Here is a 23,647-nt window from a genome sequence, read left to right on the forward strand (position 1 = left end):
AACGAGCGGCTGGCACGCTCCAGCACGGGATAGGCGTTCCCAAAAAGATTTAAAAAAAGGCTACGCTAAGAGAATCGGTGTGTCGAGGTTTTCTCTCCCGCGAGAGCCCTCGCTTTACCAATCTACTGGGCCTCGTCGCAACAGGATCAAGCTGTCGTATATGCGGGCAGGGGGTACTTCTTGGAAGGATAGTCATTTAGCTTAAGAACTGAGCTCTTAGCCGAGCAAGGCAGGTCTTTTGCAGCAAGGAGAGAGGGCAGGGCATTCCATAGCAGATAGCGTGCTAACGCTAGTCATCGTGTCGCAAGTGCCACAGTTCGCGTCTAGAGATTTGTCAAGGGAGTGAGGTGGAAATAGCAAGCCAATTGCTTCTGTAAAGATTCAGCAAACAAGCATTTTAGCATACAGGCAACAACAGGGGTAATGAGACGATGGCTTGCAAATGCTGCTTGCTGCTTTACTGTGCACTACCAGAAAATACAAATCTGCTGGTTATTGGTGTCTCTGACAGTGCATCCAAAATGTGCAGGCGCAGTGTTGTTGTTTTTTTTGTTTTTCTTGTTTATTTTCCAAAATGCAGGGCGCAGTGTTGTAGCAATTATATTCTGCTGTTAACTTCTTCTGCATGCACCTCTACTTTTCTGATTGAGATATTTTGTCGATTCTCAACAGTGACAACATATTAGTACTTTCAGTAATGAACATCAGTACCTTTAAATTCACCTAAGGTATTCTTACGTGTTTTCCTGTTTGCCCACAGTAAAGCATATGATGGGAACTGTTTCTCTGTTTATCTGCTGTATTTTGTCATTGCATTACAGCATTAAGGTCTAAAACAGCTCAAGTTTTGGAACATTGTATGCTGCCTAAGCTGAAAAGAATGTTTTATTTGTATATGTATTATATTGCGTATGAGATGTTGAGTAAACAATGCTGTGAAGATCAAACTTTCTGAACTTGTTCTTGGCCTAGTTGGTGTTTACTGAAGGACATGTATATACCACTACAAAGATGTAGAATAGACGGGAACATGGTGTTGTCTTGTTTTTCCATCTGTGCTTGTCTTTTTAGCGGTAAATGTGTCCTCAAGTAACCCATTTTGAAGCAAAAAGTTTGTTTTTTACTTGTCAACTGGCTGCCATGACCAACAATGGCACACTATTTTGTTCTAATATGGGTCAACAGTGGTTTTAGTTACTGCACTTTTGACAAAAAATGCTACAAATAAGTTTGGCAAGTGCACTGAACCTAAAATGAAATTTTGGTGGAAATGAAAACATTATTATTTCTTGAGATGGAATCGAACACATTGTTCGTGGCTTATATAGAAATTACCAAGTTTAGATTGCGAAGAAAGTGAGAAATTGGATTTTGTGACACATTACTGTGAAACAGTACTAGGGCTGGATTCCTACAATGTGACTGCAAAATCCAGCATGTTATTTTAAATCGCATTCCTTATATTTTATAGGTGTTCGTGTTTTATTCCATGCATACTGTGGTATAAAAAACTTCATGCTTACAAGCTGTGCTGCTTATGTGGCAGCAAATAAAATGGTAACACTGGCATCCCTCTTTGGATATAGATACGCATTACACTATATTGCAGTTTCATACGGATTCAAGTTCTCATTGTGCATTGAAGCTGAAATTCTTTGCTCAAGATCGCTAACGTTTTCAAGAGACGATATACTTCTGAATGGCAATATGCTGAACTGTGCATTACTTGTCAAAGTACAGCTGTAGTAAAAGCATCATTTTGCATTTGAACACCTAATTATTTTTTGGTACAAAGTACACATATGGCTTGGCTTGACTTGTATGTGACCAAAGCAGTGGACAGGAAACCATGAAGACACATTGTTATCATTTCAGAAATGGTTGAGCAGTTCAAGGAGCACGAACTGTATGAACATTGACTCGATAAACAATATTATTTCTTATGGCTAAGGCCGCGCTAGTCAGCTTCCCATATGTGCTGGTTTAAATTGCCATGGTGTTTACCTATCACTGTTTCTAGCATAGGAAACAAACACGGTTGCGACTGCACACTGAAAAATTCTTAAGAATGTTCAATGTTCTTGTCACTTCTGCAGTTTTGGAGATCCTTGACCAGTAACTTAAGCCTGAACTATTGCAATTAAAAAGATGAGTACGACCAAAATTGGTGGTTGGTCTATTTAATGCCTACGTCTACGCTAGCACAATTTACAGCTTTAATAAGTAGAATACAATGCATCCCCTTGTAACAGTACTTATACAGAACACTATTGATACTTTATTTTGTGATTAGGAGACTTAGCATCTATATACTCAGTCACCTGTTGTTCACATTAGTGTGCCTGATGTCCGGATTTCCCAATTGCAGCTGTTCATAGCATTACATATTTAGCAGCATTATTTAAACGCTGTGACTACACCAGAGTTGGAACTGACCCCTTCTTAATGAAGTCAACGAGGATGTTGCCGAATCGAAGTGCGATTGTTAGGGGCAGATCAAAAATCATGCATGGACACACAGATACTTTATATCGTAGCTGTACCCGTAATACTGCTGATTTACACAAAGATTAGGCTGAACATCATTCTACATCCATAAAAATTTGAACTTGTTCAGTTTTATTTCCACTCATAAAAGAAAGATTTTAGTCGTAACATATAAATATGTATAATAGTGCAATAGCATGGTTTCACGATTTATTCACAACAGAATGAAACCTTCATTCCAGCATATCAGAAATGCTACTGTGGGCTTTCCTTTCCGTTAATTGTGCTTAAATTGGCATTTAAAACTGTAACTCCGTGTATCAAAAATTAGTAACTCTGTGCCCGTATATGCTATGAGTTTTTGTGCCCACTGTGTTGCTCGCTGCTTTCGAGTGTCACCCATTACGGCCATCGCTATTTAAAGTAAGCATGCCCACCACTGTGTCTTTCCTACCCAGTATCTGGCTCCTATATCCCAGCATTGTACAGCACAACCCATCATCCTTCACACTATACCCATCTATTGCCCATTCCTCTCCAGCATGCCCAAAATGATGGGCACAGCCTCCCATCATTGTAGAACGTTACCCACCATTGTTTACACTACGGCCACCATACTGCCCGCTGCTTCCCAGCACTGCCCACCATAGTGGGCACAGCCCTCCCAGCACTGCCCACTACACTCACCATGAATTCCATCATGCCCGACACGATTTACATTATACCCATATATATATATATATATATATATATATATATATGCGTGGGCGGCCACTATACTGGTAACCGCCATGTGATAGTCCCTGCTCCTCTGAAGGGAGACTTTCAGCCCTGGGGACTGCATCCACACGAGCGCTAGTACAAGACCACGATGCTCCTTTGTGTAGCCATCGCAGTCACCACCGGTAACCCAGCGGCGGGCTCGGACCGCATCACGAACACATTGATCAGAAACCTCAGTGACAAGGCCATCTCCGCGCTTATGGCCTTTCTCAACCAACACTAGGAACAAGGTACGGGGCCGGGGATGTGGAAACACGCACGCATAATTATGATCCCTAAACCGGGCAAGAAATTGGCAATTGAAAACCTCAGGCCCATCTCGCTCACATCCTGCCTCGGCAAGGTGTACGAGACGATCATGCACAAGAGACTACAGATAAACTTAGAAGACAACAAGCACCTGCCAGACACCATGTTTGGTTTCCGCGCAGGCTTGTCCACACAAGACGTTTTACTCCAAATCAAGGAAGAAGTCCTCAGCAACGTTCCCCGCAACGGCGAACATGCCCTCCTAGCAATCGACATCAAAGGAGCTTTCGACAATGTCAGCCACCAAGGAATCCTAGAAGGGCTCGCTAACACCAACTGCGGCGAGCGAATGTACAAGTACGTTCAAAGCTTCCTAAGCCACCACACGGCGGAGCTGGAGATTGGGGAGATCCAGAGTGCAGTACACCACCCTCCCAACAAGGGCACACCAAAGGAGCTGTCATCTCACCACGCTCTTCAACGTCGCCATGATCGGCCTCGGAAGAAAACTGCAGGACGTGGAAGGCCTCTGCCACGCCTTCTACGCAGACGACATAACACTCTGGACCACAGCAGGGTCCCTTTTTGAAAAAGAACGGCTGCAAACTGCAGCTCACCTCATCGAAGAGTACGTCAGCCTACAGAGACTACAATATTCGCCCGAGAAATCCCAACTCATACGAGTCTGGCGAGGCCGTGGTAACCACACGGTCTCCACAGACTAAACACCAAAACTCGAGGTACCCCCAAACGGGGGCCTCATACCAGAGAAACCATTGCTCAGGGTGCTGGGCATGTGGATGCAATCTAGCCAGTGGGTGACCCTCACCCTTACGCTCCCCAAAACCAGTGTCAAGGCGATATCACGCAAGGGTATCCCGCGTAACCTCCAAGAATAGACGACACCCTCCGATTGGTCAGAAGCCTGTTGGTGAGCATATCAATCACATACAGCCTGCCCTACTACCACCTCACAGACTCCGAGACGAAACAGGCCGACAAGCTGTTGAGGATACCTTTCAAGACCGCACTCCGCCTGCCGATAAGTACATCGACTGAGAGAGAGAGAGAGAAAGCACTTTATTTGCACCGGTCAGAGAGTATGGGTTATCGGGGTGAGACTCAGCTCCCCCTTTCACCGTCTACCTCCCCCCTAGACGTCGGCCGGAATCAGTTGGCTTCCGGCGGCGGCCTGGGCTTGACAGATGGCTTGTTTTTGGGCATGTTCTTCCTGGCTATGAAGAGAAATTATTGGCGTTGGGGTTACACAACACTCTCAGCGAACTCACAGAAGCCTTTCACGTCTCACAACAGCAGACTTGCACGCACTCACACGAGCTGGCAGGTCCTACTAACCTTGGAATTCAAAGCCACAACACTACGAACCAAAGAAACCTGCACAATGCCTTGTCACGTCCCGGATAGGTATCGCATTGCCCCAATACCACGCAACGTAGATCCTAACCTACACTCTGGCAGGAGGAGAGCGAGGGCCCAGTAAATAGAGAAAACATTCAGGTTCCATACCACGGCCCGTTTTACGAATGGCGCCATGTACGGGACGAAGAATTAGGGTGCAGGGGCAGTGGTCTGCCACCGCCGAGGTCACGTTACCGCCGGTGCATCGACCCGCCCCTGCACGATCACGGAAGCCGTAGAACTGGTAATCACGTTAGCCATCCGCGAAGGCTAACACGCAGTAGCGCACCCAGGATCTCTGCCAGGGGGGGGGGGGGGGCGTTGACAGTTTGCCAATACCATCTAAACAGCACTAATTTCGATGCATTCACGGGAAATTGTCCAAAAATGCACCTTTTGCGAGTGTGCAGACAATTGCGCGTCTTACATCTTAGTTGCAGTACTCAAATGCGTAAGGAAAGAAAAGGGTTAAACAAAAGGGGGGTCAAGTCGGCCTCAGGGGGGGTTACAGCCCCCGAATCTCCCCCCCCCTCCCGTCGGTGCGCCACTGCCAACACGCAAACAAACCACTGGCGAGCTTCAAAGAGTTCCAGCAGGCCTGTCGTAACTTTCTACAGGGAAGAATCGCAAGACCTGCTGTGCAAGTCCTATCTCAAATACCAAAGGAGGGCACTGACGACATCACCACCTAAACCATCATGTGGATACCGGGCCACGCTGGCATCACGGGTAGCCTGCATGCCGGTAGAGCAGCAAGAGGATTTGTACATAACCGCGCACTCATCACGCCGACTGCAGATGACCTTGAACCAGTTGACCCCGAGTATTCAGCCATTCTGAACTACCACAGAACGAGTCGCTTGCGATATCCCCCACCCTATCGAAAACTAAAGAGGATGCCGTTGCCTGGCGTAGGCTCCAGACAAGCACTTACACGAACCTACACATATTACATCGCATGCACCCCACAGCCTACAGGGACGAATGCCCGTGGTACGGGGCCACACCAACCTTAAACCACATTACGTGGGAGTGCACGTTACACAACATAGAACACCACGAGGGAGCAACGGGAGGCGGCGCTGTCCAGCTCGGCCCTTGACAACCAGCTCAAGCTGATCCAGGGAGCAAAGACGGCAAGAGCCAGCGAAGCCCTCGACTAGGGCCCCTGACAATAAGCGATGCCCCTTCGGGGCAACACAAACCTCTGATTATTTTTTCTAATAAACTTTATCTATCTATCCATTGTGTGGACTTTATGGAGTCTGTGCGTTTTTTGAGCTGGTAATTTAAGCACTGCCCCGTTTGCCCAATTCACTAACGACCGCTAGATGACAGCACGTGGTACACCATTCCTCTGTGGCACAGAACAAAAATCGTTTTGTGTCGCCTGATGTAGAGCTGACCAATTCGGCGTCCACGTTCCTACACAGGCTGCACTGTCGGTACAGCTAGTGCGCAGCTGAAAACACTGCGCGCACTTCAACTCTTCCCGCCATACATTTCAACGAATGCAACACGTTTTGCACTTGTAGGGATGACAGGAATTTTTCGGTTGTCCTTGTTTTTCTCGGGATCGCGGTGTTCACCTTGCTTCTCGGCGATGCTGCGTAGGAAGTGGTCCTTCACTTTGCAACATGCGCCCCTGACACCACTTCACCAAGGGAACCTCCAGTGGCATGGTCGGTTGCGGACTTGTCACGTGACCACATGCCGCCCCAATATTCTTCTTTTCAGGCCCGCAGCCGGGGGGGGGGGGGGCTAGGCCCCCCCTCCCCTAAATTTTGCCCTTTATCGAAAATAATTACTGAAAAATAAGTGTTTTCCTCGCTTAGTTGCACCTGAACTAGTATAGCCCCACTAGCTCTTGGCATTATATATATATATTTTTTTTTCTTGCCGCTCTCAGGCACCACTCCATGTCTGAAAATGTGGTGGACTGGAGCAGGATTCGAACTTACGACCTTCAGATTTGAAGCCGGGTATTCTACCTCTGCTCCACGCCAGCAGAGTGCAACCAAACTAGGAAGGCCCAATAAGCTTCATCAAATTCACTCCCTCACCAGAACAGGAATTGGCCTCCCTGGTGCAGTATTCAGCCACTACCTCCCCCATGACCCCGACAATTAACCCATGGCCCTCAGTCCCCAGTGGCTGCGGAGCACCTGACCAAGGCGGCGGTCAGACCTGCTGCGCCGCAGAGGGTGCTAAGAATCTCTGGGTCCGGACAGGCCGCCAATGGAAACTGAACCTGGCAACGTTCAACACGCGCACCCTCTCGAGTGAGGCTAGCTTAGCAGGACTATTTGAAGAATTATCAGGCATTGCCTGGGATATTATTGGCCTTAGTGAGGCTTACACAGTGCTGACTAACGGCCACGTCCTCTGCTACAGAGGTCTGCCAGATAAGAGAGAATCCGGGATAGGATTTGTAGTCCATAACAACATAGCGGGCAACATTGATAAATTCTACAGCATTAATGAGAGGGTAGCAGTCGTCGTAATAAAGCCGAATAGGAGGTGCAAAATAAAGGTAGTACAAGCCTACGCCTTAACCTCTAGTCACGATGATGAAGAAATAGAACAGTTTTATGAAGATATGGAATTAGCAATGAGAAAGGTGCAAACTCAGTATACTGTAATCATGGGCGACTTCAATTCAAAAGCAGGGAAAAAGCAGGTTGGTGAGCAAGCAATTGGCAACGATGGCATCGATTCTAGGAATGCAAGAGGAGAGATCTTAGTAGAATTCGCGGAAAGGAATAGGCTCCGAATAATGAATACCTTCTTTAGGAAGCGCAGCAACAGGAAGTGGACCTGGAAAAGCCCTAATCGAGAAACAAGGAATGAAATAGATTTCATACTCTCTGCCGATCCAAGCAAAGTGCAGGATGTATCCCCTTGTAACAGTACTTATACAGAACACTATTGATAATTTATTTTGTGATTAGGAGACTTAGCATAGACACACGCACCACGACGACAATAAATACCCAACATTAACGAAAGACTGCGCTTTTCTAACGCGTTTGTGCTAGCGCGTTACGGCCCGTGTAAGAAGCTGGTGTAAGACGCTGTGGCCTCCTTGCCTTACCCCCGTATTCATAAACGCTGCTCGACTTGAACTTGACTTGCCACCGCCTTGGGCAGCGCGTTCGAAACGCGTTGAAGGCGGTGGCAAGTCAAGTTCAAGTCGAGGAGCGTTTATGAATACGGGAGTTATACTCTCTCAGCAGTCTTGTGATGGCGTCGGCAAACGCGGTGCACGTTCCGGCATGTGTAAACGGCGGCGTAAGACGCTGTGGCCTCTCCCCCTTACTAGAGAGTACTGCACGTTTCTAACGCGTTTGTGCTAGCGACCCCTTAAGCGGGAGATGGTGCAATTATAATGAAGGGCGCTGTTATAAAATAGCAATGACGTCACATATGGCGCGTGTCATTGGTGGAAGTCAATCGTTCGATTTAGTGCGGCGAGACTGGGCGAATTACACGGAACAATCACGGTTTACCGATGATTCCCTGCGGAGCTTCGCCCACTCATCATCATTCACCCCGGTGTTTTTTCGACATGGAGCACCACGCGAACTACTCAGCGACCGGGGGCGTGTGTTCCTGTCCGAAGTAATACAAACCCTTCTCGCTGCATGCAGCATCGTTCACCGCAAGTCTACCGCCCACCACCCGCAAACGAACGGCTTGACAGAGAGGTTCAACCGCACACTCGGTGACATGTTGACTATGTACGTTGCCTCGGACCACAGTAACTGGGACACTGTTTTGCCGTTCGCAACGTATGCCTATAATACGGCCACATAAGCTACCACTGGCTTTTCGCCATTCTTTCTGTTATATGGCCATGAGCCTTTGTGTACAACGGACACACTGCTCCCATACCGACCCGACGCTTCTGAATGCACGCCAGTGTCTGAAGCTGCCAAATACGCAGAGGACTGTAAGCAGCTCGCCCGTGCCCTTACGACCGCCGCCCAAGGTCGCCAAAAGCTGCGGTATGACAGCAACGTGCCTACACTGCCCAAAACAGCCAGGCTACTTTCATTCGAAATAGTGATGAGCCGGATACAGAGGCTCCTTATATAACTAGCGATGAAGTTAGAAGACATGACAAGGGGAAAAGCTGCTGGAGAAGATGGAATAACAGTAGATTTAATCAAAGATGGAGGTGATATCGTGCTTGAAAAGCTTGTGGCCCTTTATATGCAATGCCTCAACTTCAAGTGTGCCAGAGAGCTGGAAGAACGCCAACATTATACTAATCCATAAGAAGCGAGACGTTAAAGAATTGAAGAATTATAGACCCATTAGCTTGCTTTCAGTATTGTATAAAATATTCACCAAGATAATTTCCAATAGAATCAGGGCAACACTTGACTTCAGCCAACCAAGGGAACAGGCTGGCGTCAGGAAGGGATATTCTACGATGAATCATATCCATGTGATCAATCAGGTAATCGAGAAATCTGCGGAGTACAATCAACCTCTCTATATGGCTTTCATAGATTATGAAAATGCATTTGATTCAGTAGAAATACCAGCAGTCATAGAGGCATTGCGTAATCAAGGGGTACAGGAGGCATACGTGAATATCTTGGCAAACATCTACAAGGATTCCACAGCTAGCTTGGTTCTACACAAGAAAAGTAGAAAGGTGCCTATCAAGAAAGGGGTCAGGCAAGGAGACACAATCTCTCCAATGCTATTCACTGCATGCTTAGAAGACGTATTCAAGCTCTAAGACTGGGAAGGCTTAGGAGTGAGGATCAACGGTGAATATCTCAGCAACCTTCGGTTTGCAGATGACATTGTCCTATACAGCAACAATGGAGACGAATTGCAGCGAATGATTGAGGACCTTAATCGAGAAAGTGTAAGAATTGGGTTGAAGATGAATATGCAGAAGACAAAGATAATGGTCAATAGCCTGGCAAGGGAACAAGAATTCAGAATCGAGAGTCAGCCTCTAGAGTCTGTAAACGAGTACGTTTATCTAGGTCAAATACTCACAGGGGACCCTGATCACGAGAAAGAAATTCACAGAAGAATAAAATTGGGTTGGAGTGCATACGGCAGGCATTGCCAACTCCTGACTGGGAGCTTACCACTGTCGTTGAAAAGAAAAGTGTACGATCATTGCATTCTACTGGTGCTCACATATGGGGCAGAAACTTGGAGGTTAACAAAGAAGCTCGACAACAAGTTAAGGACCGCACAAAGAGCGATGGAACGAAAAATCTTAGGACTAACCTTAAGAGACAGTAGAGAGCGGTGTGGATCAGAGAACAAACGGGGAAAGACGATATTCTAGTTGACATTAAGCGGACGAAATGGAGCTGGGCACGCCATGTAATGCGTGGGATGGATAACCGGTGGACCATTAGGGTTACAGAATGGATACCTAGAGAAGGAAAGCACAGTCGAGGTCGGCAGTAAACCAGATGGGATGATGAAGTTAGGAAATTTGCAGGCGCAACTTAGAATCAGCTAGCGCAAGACAGGGGTAAGTGGAGAACACAGGGAGAGGCCTTCGTCCTGCAGTGGACATAAATAGGCTGATGATGATGAAGTGCTTTCCTCAAATAGTCAAGGCTGTCAGCAAGTGCTCCCCCCCCCCACACACACACAAGCAGATATACGGGCTACGGGCCTGATGTAGCCCACCTATCGGCTGTTTCCAAGAGGAAACAGCCGATAAAAGGTGTGTCATCGAGGGTGTAGGTGGGATACGGACTTCATTATGCATGCGCGAAACTCCCATTGTTTTACACTTTTAAATATCAAGGTTCATCAAACATAAATCACACCAAGGTAAGAGCTTATGTATGCCTTTTTGCAAAGTCAAAACATCATTAGCTTCATTCATTAGCTCGGTGAGGTGCAATCGTTAGCGAACAGTTTTAACAAATATTCATACCATGCATGAGAAACGACTGTAATCATCTCCCTCCTTCCGTCCCTTCAAGTACTGATTGATGTCGCTTTCAAAAAAGCCACGTTTGAAGCTTTTCGTATATAAAAAGAAGGAAACCGCCCACTTCTCCATGTAAAGCCGCTATTTTCTTGCATTCCGCCAAAATACATAATTTGTCTGAATTAATCAACTTCTCAAATAATATAATTTGATGAAAATTGTCATTGAGAAAATTGTAGAGCGATGTGAAAAATTCCCGGTACAGCTTTCTGTTGCTTTATACATGTTACTTAAAATTGTTTTTCCGAGCGTGAAAGAAGCCCGCGATACACACAAAATTGCCGCGTGACTGGCCGCTATGGCACCTTGCAATGTATTCGCGGGCTTCTTTCACGCTCTCAAAAACCTTTTCATGTAACACGTATTGAGCAACAGAAAGCTGTATCGTGAGTCTTTCACGTTGCTCTACACTTTTCTCATTTACACGGTTCATCTAGTTAGAAGATTTGAGAAGCTGAATAATTATTAGGACTACCCCGCAGGGGCGTCTGCGTCAGCAGGCGTTTGGTGAGTTGCGCCACCACGTACCCGAGCACACGAGGGTTGGACCCTCCCGCGTATAGCCGTGCGTGGCTTAGCCGTGTCTGGGGAAAGGGGGATCCTGGGGGTTGAGCCGATGCTGGGTGTTCGGACCTTTAAGGCCCCCCGGCGGAGGCAACACACCTCTTCGGCCTCTGCTTCACATAGACGGCACCCCCGGACTGACCCACCCGGGGGAAATCGGCAGTCGCCCTTTCCTGTCCTCCTCCTCAATCTTCGTCTTTCTCTCTGACTTTCAATCTTTCCTGTCTCCTACTCACTTCCTTTTACTTCTGATCTTCTGGGCGGCAAGGGTTAACCTTGTGTGGGTAGCCAACCTTGGATATTCCATATTTGGTTATAGTGGTAACGTACAGCTGGCGTCTGCAGGTCTTGTGTTTACAGGCACTGCAGCGTCCCCTAGTAGGACTCCATGGTGGGTGGCTGGCGTTTCTGCCGAAACATGAATATTTTATGGCTAATTCTTTTCCCGCGCTTTCTGATCGCCCCCAAAAGAGGGGGCGCACCGAAGAAGTTTTTAAATTTTTTGGCCGACAAGTTGAAAACTTTCCACGCTACCACGTGGTACACAGTGAGAAAACTGAAAAGACCGTGAGAGTGATCTCACCCTTTATCGTTGCAAAGACTCTGACAGAGACTATAGGACCAGGTTACAAGGCGACGAGGATGGCCAGCGGTGACCTCCTCCTGGAACTCCGCGATAAGAAACAACATGATAAACTACAGAATCTAGTGTCGTTTGGAGACTTTCCTGTGACTGTGACTCCGCACCGCACAATGAACACCACCCGCGGTGTTATTTCTGATGATGACCTGTTGGAGCTCACCGAAGATGAACTTTTGGAAGGATTCAAAGAGCAAAATGTTTTGACTGTAAAACGAATCAAGATGAGGCGCGATGGCAAGGAGCTAAAGACAAAACATATAATCCTTACTTTTGGTTCTAGTGTTCTACCCGAGACCATTGAAGCCGGATACATTAAATTACGTGTCAGGCCATACGTGCCAAACCCTCTTCGATGCTTCAAATGCCAAAGATTCGGCCACAGTTCGCAGAACTGCCGAGGCCGTCAGACTTGTGCGAAATGCAGTGCCACTGAGCATCTCTCTGAATCATGCGAAAACTCTCTCCACTGTGTGAACTGTGATGGGGAGCACGCCGCATACTCGCGGTCGTGCCCATCCTGGAAAAAAGAAAAAGAAATTGTAACAATTAAAGTAAAGGAAAATCTAACTTTCAAGGAGGCACGCAGGCGGGTATCCTACCTGCCAAAGAAAACTTTTGCCGAAGTGGCGCGTCAGGGGGCAGCGTCGCAACGGCTTCCGGCGGCTGTCCGGCCCACACACAGTGAGCCGGCAGTGACGCCATCCGCCCCCCCGGCGGCTGCAGCTCGCGCTGCTCCGCCAACTCACAAGAAGGGGCCATCGACCTCCGGGCTGGTGGCCTCAAGGGCCTCGTCCCTCGAAACGAGGCCTTCCCGTCAAAACAACCGCTCGCAAGAGCGCGTGTCCAGCGCCTCGCAAGAGGCGATGGACACAACAACCTGCCAGACAGCGCCGCAAGCGCCAAAGGAGCCGCGAGAATCTCGCGATCGCTCCAAAAAAGAAAAAGCCCGCATCACAGGGCCCGACAAGGGCTCTGTAAGTTAAATTAGTCTCTTTTTTAAACACACAGCACAAAAAACACTTCCAACATGAATACACAAATAATACAATGGAACGTCAGAGGACTCCTACACAACCTCGATGACGTCAAAGAAATCCTACACAGGTTTAATCCTAAGGTGCTGTGTGTTCAAGAGACACACCTTAAACCTACACAATCAAACTTTCTCCGGCAATACGCCATTTTTCATAAAGACCGCGATGACACAGTCGTGTCTTCCGGTGGTGTGGCTATTGTAGTCGATAGAGGTATTGCCTGCCGGGAATTAAAACTTCGTACGCCCCTAGAGGCAGTTGCTGTCCGAGGGGTGTTGTTTGACAAGCTAATCACTATTAGTTCCATATACATCCCTCCCAGCTATCCACTTAATAAAACGGAATTTCAAAACTACATAAATGAGCTTCCGGAGCCATACATAGTTCTCGGAGATTTCAATGCACATAACACCTTGTGGGGAGACACGCGTTGTGATGGAAGAGGTCGCCTAATTGAAAACTTCCTTTTTTCCTCGGGAGCATGTTTACTTAATAAGAAAGAGCCAACGTACTACAGCGTGGCGCATAATTCATACTCCTCCATAGATTTGAGTATCGTGTCGAGTACACTAATTCCGTACCTGCAGTGGTCGGTTCTGAAGAACCCCTTTGGGAGCGACCACTTTCCAATTATACTAAGCTTAACAAAACAAGATGGTTGCTCGCCACATGTTCCCCGATGGAAGGTTAACTCTGCTAACTGGCAACTTTTTAAAGAAATAACATATTTAGGCCGGGATGACATTGCGTCTCTTAACATAGACGATGCTGTGGCGTATATAACACGTTTTATCACTGACGCTGCAGAAAGGTGCATACAACAAACTAACGGACTAGCTAATAAGCGTCGCCTGCCTTGGTGGAACGAGGAATGCCAAAAAGCACGTAAAAAGCAAAACAAGGCCTGGGGATTGTTTCGCAACTCCCCAACAGCCGAAAACTTGATTAATTTTAAACAAGCAAAATCGCAGGGCAGGAGAACGCGCAGACGTGCTAAAAGAGAGAGCTGGGAAAAGTACATCTCCAGCATAAACTCGTATACAGATGAAACGAAAGTCTGGATTAGGGTGAATAAATTAATAGGTCGGGAGTCACATCCCCTACCCTTAGTAAATAGCCAAGGTGATAGCCTGGAAGACCAGGCGGATACTCTAGGCAAACACTTCGAATATGTATCGAGTGAATCCCACTATACACAATCTTTCCTGAAGTTCAAAGAACGCGAAGAACGGCAGCCCCTTAATCGCAAAGGTTCATCAAATGAGGCTTACAACCGACCATTCAGCTTAGCCGAACTTAAAGCATCTCTCGCTTGTTGCAACAACTCAGCGCCAGGTGGCGACCGTATCATCTACGAAATGATTAGGTACTTACACCCCGAAACACTGACAACACTCCTCTCTCTCTTTAATGCCATGTGGGCGGCTGGATATATTCCTTCCTTGTGGAAAGAAGCCATAGTCATCCCGATTCTTAAACAAGGCAAGGACCCGTCTTTAGCTAGCAGCTACAGGCCAATAGCGCTAACAAACTGCCTGTGCAAGTTGTATGAAAAAATGATAAACCGGCGCCTAATCTGTTTCCTAGAAAATGACAAAATACTAGACCCCTTCCAGTGTGGCTTCCGAGAAGGTAGGTCAACAATAGACCACCTTGTTCGCATCGAGGCAAACATCAGAGATGCGTTTATACATAAACAGTTTTTACTTTCGGTCTTTCTAGATCTAGAGAAAGCGTACGACACGACATGGCGCTTCGGGATTCTGCGAGATCTTTCCGCGATGGGGGTCCGTGGAAATATGTTAAACACAGTCGAAAGCTACTTGTCTAACCGGACGTTTCGCGTAAGAGTGGGCAATGTTTTATCTAGAACATTCACCCAGGAGGCTGGCGTGCCACAAGGGGGTGTGCTTAGTTGCACGCTCTTTATTGTAAAAATGAACTCCCTGTATACAGTTATTCCACGCAGCATGTTTTATTCTGTGTATGTCGATGATGTACAGATAGGTTTCAAATCATGCAACATTGCTATCTGCGAACGGCAGGTACAGCTTGGATTAAACAAACTGTCTAAATGGGCTGATTTAAATGGATTTAAAATAAATGCAAAGAAAAGTACGTGCATACTTTTCTCAAACAAAAGAGGCATGACACCAGTGCCAAATCTCACGATTAATCAAGAGGAACTATCCGTGAGCAGTGAACATAAATTCCTGGGAATAATTCTAGACTCAAAGCTCACCTTTATCCCCCACCTTAAATATTTGAAGGCAAGGTGTCTGAAGACGATGAACCTTTTAAAAATTTTGTCGCGCGCAACATGGGGTAGTGACCGAAAATGCCTACTGAACTTGTACAACAGTCTTGTCCGATCACGCCTTGATTACGGGGCTATAATTTATAATTCCGCAACGCCAAGTGCATTAAAAATTCTAGACCCCGTTCACCATCTGGGCATCCGCCTCGCGACCGGTGCTTTCCGAACAAGTCCGATCCACAGCCTCTACGTAGAGTCGAATCAGTGGTCACTTCATCTGCAGCGTTCATACAATAGTTTTACATATTTTCTTAGAGTACACGCGAACATTGAACATCCCTCTTATTCAACCATAAACGACATGACCACTGCCACACTCTTTCAAAATCGACCGGCATCGAGAAAACCGTTCTCTTTGCGTGTGCGGAATCTTAGTGAGGAAATGGGTGTTCCGTTGCTTGAACACTGTCTTATGGCTCCAGCGAAACTGTTACCGCCGTGGCAGTGGCAGCTCATAGAGTGTGACACATCATTCGTGGAGGTCACTAAGCACGCACCAGAGGCACATATCAAAATGCATTTCCTTGAACTCCAGTCCAAGTACACATGCACAGAGTTTTATACAGACGCTTCTAAGTCACGTGACGGGGTGTCGTATGCAGCCGTCGGCCCATCCTTCTCGGAATCCGGTGTACTCCACCCGGAAGCAAGTATCTTTACGGCTGAGGCCTATGCTTTATTGTCAGCTGTGAGGCATATAAGGAAATCTAAACTTCAAAAATCAATCATATTTTCAGACTCTCTAAGTGTCATAAACGCTTTAAAGTCACCCTGTAAACAGAAAAATCCCACACTCATTGAGCTCTATTCCGTACTGTGTAGAGCATATGTATCTAACCAGCATATCATTATATGCTGGGTGCCTGGCCATAGAAGCATTGAGGGTAATGTGCTAGCTGACCGAATGGCTACGTCAATAACATCGCACGCTACTAATCCTACAGCTGCTGTTTCTGCAACAGATTTGAAACATTTCTTCCGTAAGAAATTGCGAAGCCATTGGCAACGTCTGTGGGATGCACAAACAAATAATAAGCTTCACTTGATTAAGCCACAGTTAGGTTTCTGGCCCCCCGTAACAAAAACACGACGAACTGATGTCCTATTCTGTCGTCTCAGAATAGGTCATACATTTGGCACCCATAGTTTTTTGTTAACCGGGGATGAACCACCAACCTGTGGTAGATGTGGTAAGAGGCTAACCGTCCTCCACGTTCTCCTGGAGTGTCGGGATGCCGAAGCAGATAGAAAAAAACATTTCCCTTTAGCTTACCGCTATCATGTCCCTCTGCATCCCAGTATGTTTCTTGGTGAGGAACCACTGTTTAGCACTAAAGCAGTCCTCGCTTTCTTAAATGACGTGGTACTGCATGTTGTAAGCCCAACAAATTCATAGCGCATCCTCTCTCCAGAGGATGCCGCTGTGATAGTTTCTTATAGCACATGCCTCCAGGCCCTTGTGGTTCAAGGGCTCTGTCTAGGCAGTAGTGCTTCTTAATAATCACTGCATCTTAAATATTTTAAATATCGTGTCATTCTTTCTCAATGCATTCTTCATTGCATAGTACACCTCATTAGTCATTGCCATGATTTTAGTACATGTATATTTTACGCACTTTACAGCGATTATTTTTAGGCCCCTTTACAGCCCCGTCACATCTACTTCTCAGAATTCATCACTTCACTGCGAACTAACAAACACTGGCATGGCGCTCTTTGGCCATACCTGGCCCTTGCGCCACTAAAGCACACACATTCAATTATTAGGACTAATTATCTGATTATGCGGACTGCAAAAAATAATGTGAGTATCTCCAAGCGATGGCAAACAATACCTTGGTTCTGTCCGGCTACGTGGCATCTGCATATTTTAAAATTTTGATACATTATTTGGGACACCCTGTATAAGGGAATGCACTAATAATATACATTGCATCATGAGAAATACCAATTCGATAACTTAACTTCCTCATGTTTAGATGTGGAAACACGCCCTATTTTTGTAGAAAAACACGAGGAAACTTACAGCTTCTCGTAGAAGCAACTGCTTTTAGCGTTTACTCTATTTCTCGCCTGCAGTTGAAAATATGCTCACTGAGCTTGTGAATGACGCTTTGTTAGAAACATTATTAAGGCGAAAGCCTTGGGTGTCTGTCTATGTTGGCGGTGCCCTTGGCGGTGACCTTGGAAAAACTGCACCGTGATGAAAAATGGCCGTTGCCGCAAAATATGTTCGGATTGACGTCACACATCTCAGGAAGGTTCTTGTAAACACAGTAAATTAGTGACTTAGTAAAAACAATTTTGTTAATTTCGGTATGGGTACGAATAAACCCGGGCGTCCGGGATGCAAGACGAGCACGCTTCCCTGAAGCCGCGGCTGCTTAACGGTTCTGACTTACTAAAAGTGTTCCTAATGCGTGTGTCATTGCACACGTCGCGCCGCAGCCACCTCGCTGACTAAATGTGTGGCCTAGTGCGTCCCCTAACATGCTGCACTTTAGGTGCTACGTTAGGTGTTCATGTGTGACGTTCAAGTGGCCGCCTTTGCGCGACACCTGTACTTCTCATTGCGGCTCCTTGTATCTTGCAAGATGTCTTGCCCCGAATGTATAACTTAATGCATTACCAATATATCTTACAAAGAAGTCTAACCCCTATTGTAAAACTTCATGTATTACCAAATGTGCAGCAGGCTTTCGCCTTCTTGTGTTACAAGAGTGTAGCACCTGGCGAACATTTACTATTAGTATTGAGAAGACGTTTATTGACGGTGTCCTTCAAGGACGCTACGAGTTCCAAGAACGGCGAGGCAGCGTGGAGCACCGTCTCCAAAAACATCAGTGACCAACAGCGCAAGCAGAGCGGGCCGAGCGATGGCGATGCCGCTGGACGGAGGCCCGTCTTCTTCATAATCACCCCCGCAGAAAAAGAGCCATCCTGGCGACCTAAGAGTTTGTTGGCAAAGGGTCATGGTAGGGCTTGAGACGGGCCACGTGGAAGAGGTCAGGTCCACGCCGGTGCATGTCGTCAGATGGAGAAAGTGGCTTGATGAAAAAATTCACCGTGGATGTACGCTCCAAGACGCGGCAAGGCGCTTCTTACTTTGGAACGAGCTTTGAGGAAAGGCCTGGAGTTTGGCAAGGAACAGCCAGCCATACAAGAGACCCTGGGTCATACGTGGGACTGGGCAGTGAGTCGGCGCGTCCTTCCTTCTGGCGCTGCTGTTCTTGTGACGTAAAGGTGCGCGCAAGCTGGCGGCAATCTTCGGCTTTTCGGGCAGCTTCGTACACAGGTGGGCACTCGGAAGCGTCAGGACGGTATGGAAGGAGAGTGTCGCTGGTATGCAATGGCTCCCGTCCATATAGGAGGAAGAAATGTGAAAATCCCGTAGTTGCTTGTATCGCGGTGTTGTATGCGAACGCCGTTACAAACGGAAGTGCGCGGTCCCAGTTGTCATGATCAGATGCCACTTACATCGCGAGCATATCACCGACAGTCCATGAACCCGTTATTTTGCGGATGATAAGCCGTGCTCGTTCGATGAATAATGTGGCATTACGAAAGCAGAGCTTCGACGACCTCGGAAAGGAAGGCGCGACCTCTATCACTGAGAAGTTCTTGAAGTGCGCCATGTCGAAGGACGAAGCGATGCAGGACGAAAGAGGCTATATCCCGCGCTGTAGCATTCGGTAGAGCAGCAGTTTCGGCGTAGCGTGTCAAATGATCCACAGCTATGATCCACCGATTGCCATCCAGTGTCTAGGAAGCAAGCCGTACAGGTCAATGCCCACGCGATCGAAGGGTTTGGCAGGGCACGGAAGCGGCTGCAAGGCGCCAGACGCACGTAAAGGTGGTAATTTGCAACGTTAACAGTCAGGGCAGCACTGAACAAACTTTCGTACAAAAGTGTACATTCCCCGCCAGTAGTAGCGATGACTTATACGTTCCTAATTAAGTCATAAATACTCCGGCGTGGCCACATTGCGGATCGTCGTGAAAAGAGGCACAGAATTGTGATCTTAAGCTGCGGAGAATGACTAGTATATCCATCTACGGCCTTCGGGAGCGTAGTTGCGTCAGTGAAGCAGCTGATCACGAATGGCGAAATGAACAGCTTGGCGTCGGAGGGATCGGGATACAGGAGTGCTCGATGATCCAGAAAGATAGGCGAAAAGAGAAGCGATCCATGGGTCACGGCGTTGTTCGGTGCCAATCGAGTCAAGGTGAAGAGATGACAGCGGGTGAGCGCAAGTGGTTCCGCAGGCCGAGTAAGGAGGTAAAGGTGAACGGGACAGGGCATCTGCGTCACTGTGCTTGCGTCCACAGCGGTAGACGACTCAAATATCGTACTCCTGGATTCGGAGTGCCCAGCGTGCTAAGCGGCCAGATGGATCTTTCAACGTGGCGAGCCCACAAAACGCGTGGTGATCCGTTACCAGATCAAATGGGCGGCCGTATAAGTATGGGCGGAACTTGCCAAGCGCCCATACTAGAGCGAAGCACTCTTTTTCAGTTACGCTGTAATTGGACTCTGCTGTTTTCAGCGTACGACTCGCATAGGAAACCACGTATTCGGAGTAGCCGGGCTTGCGTTGCGCGAGGACGGCGCCAAGACCGACCCCGCTGGCGTCTGTATGTACCTCAGTTGCAGCTGTCGGGTCGAAATGGCGAAGAATAGGTGGAGAGGTAAGAAGACGACGCAGTGTAGCAAACGCGGCGTCGCATGCAGGAGACCAGGAGGAGAGGTCCGCGCCAACGCGTAGGAGCTGGGTCAAGGGCGACATGATCGATGCGAAATTGCGGACGAAGCGCCGGAAATATGAGCCCAGGCCCACAAAACTGCGTAGTTCTTTGACGTTAGTAGGCTTCAGGAACTGAGCGACTGCACGAAGTTTCGAAGGGTCCGGTAGAACGCCTTGATTGCACACGGTGTGGCCTAAGATGGTCAGCTCCCGCGCGGCGAAGTGGCACTTCTTGAGGTTCAGTTGCAGACCAGCGTTGGTGAAACACGTCAAAACATGTCGAAGGCGAAGTAGGTGGGTGGGAAAGTCAGGCGAGAAAACCACGACATCGTCGAGGTAAGACACATAGACCACTTAAGGCCACGCAGCATATTGTCCATGAGTCGTTCAAACGTGGCAGGCGCGTTGCAAAGTCGAAAGGGCATCACGTTGAACTCGTATATGCCGTCAAGTGTAATAAACTCCGTTTTCTGGCGAGCGGCTTCAACGATTGGAACCTTCCAGTAGCCAGAACGCAAGTCTAGGGACGAAAAGAATTCCGCGCCCTGAAGGCTGTCAAGGGCGTCGTCGATGCGCGGCAAAGGATAGACGTCCTTGCGCGTGACCTTATTCAATTGACGGTAGTCAGCGCCAAAGCGGATAGACCCGTCCTTCTTGCGCACGAGAACGACAGGAGACGCCCAGGGACTGTGAGATGGTTGGATAACGCCACGGCGTAACATATCGTCGACTTGGTCGTTGATGACGCGACGCTCGTCGGCGGAGACGCGGTACGGTCGTTGACGCAACGGCTGGTGCAAGCTGGTGTCAATGTAGTGCTGCACTGCCGACGTTCGGCCCAACCGCGGCTGAGACACATTGAAAGAATCTCTGAAGTGGCGTAGAAGCTGAAGAAGCTCGGAGCTTTCGGCAGGGGTTAGTGTAGTGGCGATAGAACGGGAAAACATGTTACTCGATGACTCGTCATGCGTTGAAAGGGCGAGGAGTTCGTTCGAGTCAAAATGGAAAGATTCATCTGGCACGGTAACAAATAACGAAGAGTCAAGCTGTTCCACGCGGCCGAGACATTCGTCGACAAGCAACGTAACCGACGCTGAAAGTGGATTGTACACAAAAATATTGCTGATGCCGGCGGCGATGTCAAGCGTTGCAAAAGGCAGTGGAATGGCTTTGCGACTCATAAAGATGTCAGATGGCGTAAAGAAGACCGTCGCATCGGTGACGGCATCGCAGAAGACTGGCACAAGGGCAAAAGAGCCACGTGGAATGTCGGTGTCCTCACGCACGACCAGATTAGGCGGTTGATCAAGAGCGTCGTGGGATGGTGCGTCACACAGCGGCGAAATTTCAACTGCAGCTCGTGCGCAGTCGATGACGGCATTATGACGGGACAAGAAGCCCCACCCCAGGATTACATCATGTGAGCAGGCAGGAAGAACAATAAATTCGACAATGTACGAAACGCCTTGTAAAAGCACACGGGCAGTACAGGCTGCGAGAGCTGTCACGTGCTGCGCGCTTGCCGTGTGAAGCGGCAGTCCAGACAGCGGCGTGGTCACCTTGCGCAGCGAACGGCAGAGTTTGGCGGCTATGTAGAAGCGCAAAAGTAGAAATACCTTCGACAGATATTGCGACCATGTTAGCAGGAGAAGAGCGAGGACTTGGGCAGTTCGAAGATGGCGCAGTTCTTGCCTCGCGAACTGCGGCGCTTAGTTTTCCTGGTCGGAGGGTGCGGGTCAGCGACGCATTGGGGAGAGCGATCGTTGACGAGGAGATGGAGATCGGCGTGACGGAAATTCAGGGAGGTCCGAAGAAACGTACCGCTGGGAGGGACCCGGGACTGATTGGCGCATGGGCTGACTGCCATACTGGAACGGCCGGGCAGCGGCGTCGGGAGTGGAAGGCGACGGCGCGAATTCGAGCGACGTGGCCAGGCGTTAAGCAGGCATAACATATCGGACGATTGTCAAGCGTCCGCCATGGATTGCTGTCTCTCGGCCCGGCCCAAGAAGCAGTAGGAGCGGCGGGTAGTGCAGACTGTTGCAGGATCGAGAAAGGCGGCTGGGGAGGCCTACGCACTACCTGCGCATAAGTAGGAGGCACGGCTACAAGCTGCACTGCCTGCGCATACGTAAGAGGCGCGGCAACAGGCTGCACTGCTGCGTATAGGGAAGAGGCGCAGCTACAGGTGGCTGGTGGTAAGCGACGGGAACACCTTGGCGACCTCTTCAGCAATGACAGTACGGAGCGTCGAAGACAGACGACAGGACGGCTCCTGAGTGAAGCGGACCAAGGAAAGTTGACGGGCAACCTCCTCGCGCACGAAGTCTTGAATCTGCTGAAGCAGTGGATAGTGGTCGGAACGGCAACCAGACTCGCTAGCGAGTCGGCGGTAGACACAGGCTGCCGAGTCAGGGTGCGTTGCTTCTTCAACTCTTCGTAGCTCTGGCATGATGTGACTAATTCAGAAAAGGTGCGCGGATTCCTGGCTAAAAGCATCTGGAATGCGCCGTCATCGATGCCTTTGAGGATGTGCTGAGCTTCGGGCATGGCGGCGTTGACACGTTTACAAAGGTCGACAACGTCTTCAATGTAGCTAGTGAAATTTTCACCAGTCTGCTGTGCACGGGCTCGCAAGCACTGTTAAGCGCGTAGTTTGCGCACAGCAGGTCGACCAAACACTTGAATTAAAGACGTCTTGAAAGTTGAACATGTCGGGATGTCGACTTTTTTTTTATTTCGAAAGCTTGCCCTTAGGCATAATACAAAGTATATCAAAAATACACCAACAGACTTCATTCATGCAAAAAATCTAGAAGTGAACGATGATACGGTCCATGAATCCAACGTTCAAGGTCGGGTGGGCGGCCAGGCCGAAGGCCTGTTGCCCGTAGGTGGCGGAGACGGCTTAGGTGAAATCCTGGGCACGTCCATAATAGGTGTGTCACTGTCGCATTTTGAATCGTAGTGTCGCAAAATGGGCACGATGTATCATAGTGACCGTGGTACTGTTGTGCCCAGAGAGCAGTCACAGTCGGGGTGAGTGCGACCCCGACATGCAGCCTCCGTAGCGTAACCTCCTCTCGGTGGGTTAACCCACCAGGGAGGTCTGACCGACACGGAGGTATAAGAGCTCGTGTGGTACGCCGAAGGTTTTCTTTTTCCCGGAGCAGTTGTCCGCAAGCGTCTTCAGGAAAATGCGGAAGTGGGTACGTTATGTTCTCAGGGTGAGTTGCCAAATCTGCTTCAAGTAGACCCGGCAGGGCTGCTCGAGGCACCCACTGAACGCGTATCACTAAATTCGTAATGGCAGCAGTACGGTGAATGCTATCCGAGAGAAGAGATGACCGAGATACCCTACGTATGTCGTGGATGTCTTGAGTCAAGTCCGTGCGAATGATGAGCTGAGAATATCGAGCA

Source organism: Dermacentor silvarum, chromosome 2 (assembly GCF_013339745.2).
Source record: "Dermacentor silvarum isolate Dsil-2018 chromosome 2, BIME_Dsil_1.4, whole genome shotgun sequence".
Taxonomy (NCBI): Eukaryota; Metazoa; Arthropoda; class Arachnida; order Ixodida; family Ixodidae; genus Dermacentor; species Dermacentor silvarum.